Source organism: Drosophila mauritiana, chromosome 2L, assembly GCF_004382145.1.
Source record: "Drosophila mauritiana strain mau12 chromosome 2L, ASM438214v1, whole genome shotgun sequence".
NCBI lineage: Eukaryota > Metazoa > Arthropoda > Insecta > Diptera > Drosophilidae > Drosophila > Drosophila mauritiana.
Window position 1 is genome coordinate 4508918 of NC_046667.1, and position 7962 is coordinate 4516879.

The window sequence follows — 7962 nt, forward strand, 5'->3', positions numbered from 1 at the left end:
AGCCGTTGAATGTTGCATGCTGCAGTACGTTCAACTTTTGCAGTTAACAGTTAGATTTTGAAATGGCCAGCAGCACTGGCATCGTCGTCGGCATTGGTATCGGTTCTCTGGGATTCCAGTTTTCTGGCCACGGCCTGAGAACCCGGCGATCAAGATGCGCAGCTACACCACGACGGAAGGAAATTGCCGTCCGAGGCGAAGTCGCAGCTCCGATCGCAGCATTGCGCACATCAAATAAATACTTGTACTTGGCAATTTTTGTGTTAAAACAAAATTAAAGCAATGCCAGCCATGCTGCTGCGGTGTAACATTAACCCAAATACATAATTCCCGCTCATTCCCGCCTCATCGGCATCGGACAAGGATCGGCGCATTAATCATTGGACAGGCAAGGGGGACAGCTCTTGGGAAGCGGCAGCATATTTGGGTTTATGGGTGAGCCCCAGTATCCTAAGCAGGAAATCATTAGAGTGCGGTCCAAGGAATCCGCAGGGGTTTGGCTCATGCATACATACTTATACGTATTTCTTGGGAATTTTTTGTAGATCTTGGCTCTGCCTGATGGTCGGTTTCTAAGCCTTCAAGCGGAGATCATCGCGTGACTGGCCAACAAAAACCCATTATAAATTCCTCACATTTATGATGTATCCTTCTGTCAGCGGTGATAAAAGATCCTACCAATCTGTTCTAGTCTAGTCTTGTTTTGGTAGAGATAAATATATATTGATCGTGAGTAAAAATAAGCTTGCCAAGAGCTGTTGGAAACTATTTGTGCAACATATCCAATTCTAAGAAGGTAGGTTTTCGCATGGGCATGTGAAAATATTAAAAAAAAGAAGAGCTTAGCCCTTTAAACAAAATCTCCATCTTATCCCCTTATTTCGCAGATCTTCACTTCAATGGTATATTGATATATATGCGACCAGGCGAGTGAGACATTACAAGCGATGTCCGAGAACAATGTATATATCTTGTCAGCAGGGAAGCGGCTCGATCGGATTGACTTTAGCTGACTGTTGACAAGTTTCTGATAAGATTAATATGCCGCACGAGCTTAAAGGTTAAGCATGCAAATCAGGCGGTGGCGATGGCAGTGGTCCAGCGGGAAGCATTGACCGCTCAGAAGGACATGCCCGGCTGGCCAGGGAAAGGATGAGGAATTCTGGAGGAGCTGGAGCAGCAGGAGGCTAGATGGCTGGATGGTCCGAGCTACTAAATCTCTTTATTGCCCAGTGGCAACACAATGGGGGAACTGAACTGGAGACGCCGACTTATTTGTAGTAGCTAAGCCACTACGCACCGTATGCCTGATGTATTGTTTTTATAAGGCTTATCCCCCCTTTTTGTATTTATTTATTTCTTTTTCAGTTTGGTCTAGTCCCCTTGTTTATGGTGTGCTGGTGTACTGTTTTGTTTATGCACATGCACCCAATGAGATCAAGTCGATACGTTTCGATTTGTTAAGAGATGGCACCTAAGAGGCGGCCAAGTTGGTCCAGCTGGTCACTGGTGTCGCATTGACATAATTGAGACATTATCGATGGCCTCATTGGAGGACTCTATTTGCTGCCAAGGGAAGAAATGTCCAGCGATGATCGGCTGGAAATGTCAAGGTTACATTGCCGACCTTTGGCCGCGCACGAAACAATTTAAATGCAATTTTTGCTTAAATAAGAAATAAAATCCCCAGCAAGGCAAACATCTGCAGAGCTACAAAAAAATAAAATAAAAAAAGAAGAGAAGAAACAAATATTTGCTAATTTATCCTGTACGTGTCCTCCAACTAAGTGCACAGGTTTTGGGCCTTAAGCCGGCACGTTACCGCTGCGCTGACCCTCATCCTCCTGCTCCTGCTCCTCGTCCTCATCCCCATGTTGGCCTTTTAGGTCTTCTGGTTGTCTTCTGGCTCTTTGGGCCGTGTTGATTGTTTGCGCTGGACGCTGGCTGTTAAAATGCCTTTGATCTTCTGATATTTCTTGGCCCTGGCCTGGACTCGCGTTGCCCAGAGAACCCAGAGAGCCCAGCGGACATGCCAAAATGACCAGTCCCCCATTCCCGACGCACGGCGGGCGTATTTAACTTGACTTTGACTGGCTCCAACTGCAGCTCTAGGCCCTTTTCTGGTCTCTGCGGGCAACTTGTTAAAAAGAATGTCGACTCCGGGCGACGCATGTTTTCTTATTTTCCTCCCATTTTGTTCTTTTATTTGGCCTGACTGGAGAACTACTACTCTTTCGGCGGACTCTAAAAATTTCGCTTTCATTGCCGGCCATGACGGTGTTCTTTTCGTTTTTTCCCCCCACATTTAACCCAGAAATTAGCCGCTAACCCAAAGATGTGGTGGCAACTCTTTAATGCAACTCAAATGTGAGGAGCTGGAGGTGGAGGAGGATTGGCATATCCGAAGATCGGTGGAGGGACAGAGGTGTTAATTAGGCTTTTTATAGTCTACGAATCTCTGTGCCACATTATTGGCAAAGCAATCTTCTGCGAAGCTCGCTAAACATAAATGTCAATATTTATTTACGCCGCTGCGGTCGCAATTTATTTCCAGTTTTTAATTGAAAAGGCTGGCCTCCGATGGGGATTCTGGATGGCGGCCACATTTTGCAGCACAATGTGTCTAAGCCGAGCCTCGTAAACGTCCAGACCGCCGTAAATTGTGGCCCACACTGTGGCGAATATCGGCTACAAAGTGCATATATATGCCAAGGACATGCCCTTTATAATGGGAGAGGAGATCTGGAAACTGGTTATTCTATTACACCCAGGCAGAGTCAATATTTTGGCTTTCGCAAATGATTACCCATCCATTCCACTTACTTGTAAGTGTTTTCGCAAAGCGGTAATAAAATAAATCTATGAAAAGGGGATTGTAATTTAATCAGGTTTTATTTTGACAGCTCAGAAATAATACCTTACCAATAAAGTCGGTTTAGTAATTCCGTTCGAATTCGCTTACACTACCAATTTGATTACCAAGAAATTTGTTCGTAATATAAAATTGCACAACGTGAGCAAAGCATTGCAGCTTCTGCTATGGCGAGCCTATTAAACAAATTGAATAAATGGCAGCCATAAAAATTCAGATAATCTGTAATATATTTTTCCCATTTCCAATTACAGTGCCTGCTGCACTGATTCCAAGCTGACACACTTTCTTGGAGTGTACAATGTGGCGACCACGGCCCACATGTGCCCGTTTTTTGTGGATTTTTGTTGGTTTTTGTGTGTGTTTTCGTGGCATGCAGACCTGACCTCCAATCGACAGAGCCCGTGGCGCCTTTGATGGCTTTCCAAAGTGCACACTTTTCGCCTACGCCGGGTGAAAGAGTCTGGCCGAGTTGGAGCAGGAGTTGGGCTGGCCAGACCATAAATGGACACACACGATCTGTGGAGTGCAGTACAGACTGCTGCAGTCGAAAAACCCCATGTGGCCATAAATGGAGCTGGCCATTAGAAAGGTAAATTGCAGTCGATTTAATTCAATGCAGGAGAGCCAGTCAGTCAACTCTAATTACCGTCGGTGGTGACCTTTCGGACGCTTCGATGATTTGGCTAAGTGCCTTGGACACCCTCGGCCCGTCGGTTCTTTAGGTTACATAATGATGACTATGAAGAACCGTGTATGGGATACGCCGGCAAGCAATCAATCATATAAGGGCAGTGGCTAACGGAAATACCCAGAAATAATGTAAATTCAAGAAACTGAATAATCGGAGAAGGTGACTGGTTCTTCATTTTGGTTTTCGGAGTCAGCACTCCAAGTTCGGTTTTACCACCATTCTAATTTATATGATTTTTACGTAGCTATCCGGCGGAAGTAAACCTCGGCCGGTGTTGCCGACTTGCCACTTCGACTGCTTCTGCCACTGCCACTTCTTGGCCATGTTTATTTGTGTTGTAAATTGCGAATGCGCCCCACAGCAACAACAAATGGGGGGAAAACATAACGCGCAGTCGCGCACTTCAATAAACAACAGGAGGAACACCACAACAGCCACAACAACTATATATACTTGGGCATTAGTTGCCTCTGGCATTGCGTACGTGCCCGGACCCGGCGTCGCCATTTTCATGCACCGCGAAAAAATATTCATTTAATGGGATAAACCCAAGAAATCTGCATAATCCCATATGAAATCGTATATGAAGTTTCTTTCTGTGTAGCCATCGCCAACGAATGTGGATGGTTTCTTTGGGCTCACCACTGACAAAGACGACAACCACGCATCGTAAAAAGAGTTTTATGCAATTGCCGCTTTGGTTTTGGCCCGAATGCGTTGTGGTTGTGTTTGCCTATTGTATAATAGCCCCATGTGTGTGCGTGTGCGGTATGTGCTCTGCATAATTTTATGATTCGTCCGACAGTTCCTGCAACGCGGGCCAACTCGAAAAGCCATGTCCATTGGCGATTTCCACTCGAGGCCTCTTTTCTTTTTCTTTTTTTTTGATTTTGGTTTCCTTCGGAGGACGCGTGGGCGATGGAGTGCATGTGCATGTGGATTTGATGCATTGATTGAATTTAACGCAGCACAATTTGGCCCCAACGCTCTTGGCCAAAAGGGCCAAAGTCGAGCCACAATGGCCCAGCGTGAGTCAGGCGGAGATGTGCGACTATGTGACTGGAATCGCAATCGTAATGCCGCGACGGATGAGCCGCGGATGGTGGATTGTGGATGGTGGATAGTCGATGGTCGTTGGTAATTGTAAATGGCCGGACAGGTCGGTAGCTGCCATTCAGTGTTGCCAATTTAGCCAAATTTGGCATGTGACTAGGTTTTTTGTTAAAGAGCGTCTCGTAACTGCTAGTTTATCCGACTCTTGTGGAAGATTCGACGGATTTTATTCAGCTTAAAATGGTCGAAAATCTTATAATAACAAAGTGGGACGAGAGCAAGATCTGTCGGTGGAAAAAAGTTAGGAAATAGTGTCATCACGCTATCATCAACTCTCTGGATTCTTATTCTTCCGTTTACATTTGAAACTTTTTTCTTCGAGAAATCCAGTCATTAGGAATGAATTTGCAGAACTCCGGTTTTTTATCCCATAATATATTTCCACCCCACAAGTTAAAGCCACTTTGTATATCCCCACTTCATCTTGATTTATTTAGTTGGCTTTAATTTATGACTCGACTTCAAAGCGATATTTCCAACTAATCCTGGTCGCAGCATTCCTGTTTAAATTATCGCCGCCTGTACTTCTGATCCAGTGGCTGGTTACAAGGAGGGAACCTTGAAGCATCCCGAGTACAAGCGATTTAAATATACGAAAATAACTAAATCTAGACATAAAAAGCGACAACAGTGCCGCAAACAAGAAGTCTTGTAAAAATGCAAATCAATAAGCAAAGGTCCAGTTTGCCTGCCTGCAATAAAATAAATGTAAAAAGCGAGCCATTAAAACCTTCAACAGGGAACGTCCAATACTACACTACCAGTACCTTTTGAGTTGGCCAGTTTTTGTCTTTTGTCGCATCTGGCAGACGCCGATGCTGCGGTTGCAATTTGGTTTAGTACCTAGGTGTTAATTATCGCTAAAAGTCAATGGCGGCCAATCGGCGAAATCTGCACAGGGGCATCGCATCGTGCTTTGCATCTGCCCCTAGAGAATACTTAGAGCTGGAGATGGAGCTGGGATTGGGGTTTCGAGCGGAGCAGCAGGTTGCACTCGGACAGCTGTACAAGTGGCCACGATAATTAATATGAAAATATGTGAGGATGGCGCAGGACAACTCCACTCTGGCGCGCAGAAATGTTTGCTGCTATTTTTAGCAGGCCATTTTTAATGAGCCCTGTCCAAAGTCGTGCCCATGCTGCAGGGGGAGTCCGAGAAGACCAAAGAATCCGTGGGGCCACCCGGGCGTCCTAATTATGCTCTCATTTCCCTTCCCTTTTATGAATTATTAAAATCAGCATTGCCGGCATTAATTGCTTTATAATAGAGATGGCGGCGATCATGGCCCAAAAGAGCGACCGCTGCTCGGTTTCCGTTGCTGTTTTGAGACTTTTTGCCATACTCATATTTCTATAATTTATTGTAATGCACTTGGGGCGTGTTTCATTTCTCGCTTTAAAATGGCATAAATTTTTAAGCCGTGCCCCGGCCCATTCTGCGTCTGCGGCTATTTAACAATTTATTGTCTGTATACATATAGCCGCATTTATACTATATATATATATATATTTCTTCCTTTTATTTTCATTTTTTCTGTAGTTGCATTTTGTCTGAAGTCGACAGCGGCCACGACCACCTTGATGTTCATGTCCCGAACCGACAACAACGACGATGACTCCAACGACTGGGGGCCAATTTACTTTAGTTTTCATTCATGTATGTCGGAGTGGTGGAGAGGAAAATAAGAGAAAAAATCGCTGGAAAAAAACTGTAAGCTGCGTTCATTACACGTTGTTATTTGTTGTCTGCGGTACATTATTGCTCTTGTTCGCTGTTTTGCTCACCAATTAGCTGCAGTCGGCCAAACGAAAGACTGCGACCACGAACTTGACTCGACTGCTGTTCGTTCTGTTCTGAGTGAGCAAGATTACAGACGACGAGGGCTTTTGTCACGTACTTTCCACGGTCCTAATCCACTTCTATTGCCTGGAACTTGGTTCTTGGCACCGGCAACTCGAAGAAGTCAAAGAACTACCTCGATTTTCTTGCTGACGCACCACCATCACCAACATCATGCTCATCCTCATGACGATTATGATCGGCGAGAGGGGCTCACATCAATCAAATGCCTCATTGTACACGGCTCCCATATTCTCTTTTTTTCTTTAACCCAGGGCCGCCACTTGAACTTGACATTTGGTGTAAGTGACCATTAAGGAAGTGCCTTGGGATGGTCCGAGTCGGAACAACTTGGAGCCAAGCCTGTGGCAATTAGCCGGGAATATCAATCAACGCACCATTTGAGTGTGAAAACAGCTCAGCTTTTAATTACAAAAGCTCTTTGTGTGTGGGACTCAGAAGTCGACGCAGTTGAAGGCCTCCCATGTCCCCGCCCACGGTCATTTCAAAACGCCTCTGCGCGATGTTTGTTGCCAACTGGCAACTGGCAACTGGCATTTGTTAGAACCGCATGCAAACCGGGTCTGTTTTGCCTGTCTTAGCTCGGATCATGGGTAATAAGCCAATTGGCGTCGGCCAGGCCACACTACATTTTAATCAAGCCAACTGAGTTGTAAAGCCCACGCACCATCAAAGCCAAATATGTTCCCCGTCGGCGTTGCGAGACTCGCACCACATCCAAAGTGTCGCCAGCTGTCGACCTTCGAGGCGTTGTTGAGTTGAGTCATGGCTTATACTTTTGGCCATAACCGACAACTCTGTGGATGGCAAATTGATTGTGAAATTGTGTAGAGGAGCTGGGAGTGTTAATATATCCGGGATGCAAATTGCATTAAATCGCACTAAAACCCAAAAAATGTTAACTGAGTACTATATGCAAATTCAGACAGTATTAAGCACTTCTACTCTTCAATATTCTGAGAACCAATGAAAGATACTCATCTTATGGAGAATACTTAAGGTCTCAACAAGGTAGTGAATAACATTACATGGGTGATTAGATCAGAGCATTTCTTCCTCAATCTGATCGTCACCTGGGTGCCATCAAAGTGTCCACACTTGGTTAAAGCTTCCTTTGCGCACCGACAATCATCCAGCCTCCTCGTTCCGGAGACGAATCAAATACCGATAGTTACGCCCCTTTTAGCTGGCGAGAACAGACTGTCAAGCCAAATTAGCAGTGGCTACTGTTGGCCATACCATATCATTTACCTGGGAGCACTGGTCACATACATATACCGACTACCAAGACCCCTCGCCAATTCGATTAGGCCGCGCAAATGTAATTTAATAATTGCGGTTGCCCATGTTGATTAGCGTGTGCGGTTTTTGCAATTTACGGCCAGTGGCGATCCGCAGGATATGAGATGGCACTATGACAAT

At 45.2% G+C, this 7962-nt stretch overlaps 1 long non-coding RNA gene across 2 annotated transcripts; it reads right to left on the minus strand.

Moving 5' to 3' along the window:
- Window positions 1–4432: 4432 nt before the first annotated feature.
- On the minus strand, window positions 4433–7507 carry LOC117150274. 2 transcript variants are annotated; one of them, XR_004460760.1, is made up of 3 exons: window positions 6465–7499; window positions 5447–6395; window positions 4433–5371 (listed from the first exon to the last, which is right to left on the minus strand). It is a non-coding gene; the product is annotated as an uncharacterized LOC117150274 (long non-coding RNA). The 2 variants fall into 2 exon arrangements; XR_004460759.1 differs by having other exon boundaries at window positions 5447–7507.
- Between the last annotated feature and the right edge of the window lie 455 nt (window positions 7508–7962).